Here is a 535-nt window from a genome sequence, read left to right on the forward strand (position 1 = left end):
CGAGAGTTCCCTGATATATAAACGAGCTGGTGTAAGACCGGAATCTGCCACTAGATGGCGCCGCTCCTATCTACACTGCAGGTGACGTGATAGATCGGGAATAATACGGCGGCCGGATCACACCCATCAGTCCGAGCTGCAGAAGTGGCCGGTCAGTGTGTAGGGTCCATGGCAGGTGAAGGGTATATTATCTCTTTAGAACGACACCTGGTAATGGGTGGGATAACTTACCCACCAGATAACTACGGTAGTTAGGGCCTCATTCACACACAGTTGACAGTTATAAGGCCCCTTTCACACAAAAAATGGACGTGTGCCACATTCCGTGTGCCACATTCCGTGTGCCATCCATGTGTGTGCTATGTAAACAAACTCATGATACTGAAACTAAAGCCTAAGCCACATGGCGAGAAAATCGGTGCGAGTGGAGTGCGATAAAACATCGCCAGGGACGTAACTACTGCGGTCGCAGAGGTCGCGAGTGCGACCGGGCCCGGAAGCTTTTAGGGGCCCGCTCTGCAGATCAGCAAGCAGC

Source organism: Anomaloglossus baeobatrachus, chromosome 4, assembly GCF_048569485.1.
Source record: "Anomaloglossus baeobatrachus isolate aAnoBae1 chromosome 4, aAnoBae1.hap1, whole genome shotgun sequence".
NCBI lineage: Eukaryota > Metazoa > Chordata > Amphibia > Anura > Aromobatidae > Anomaloglossus > Anomaloglossus baeobatrachus.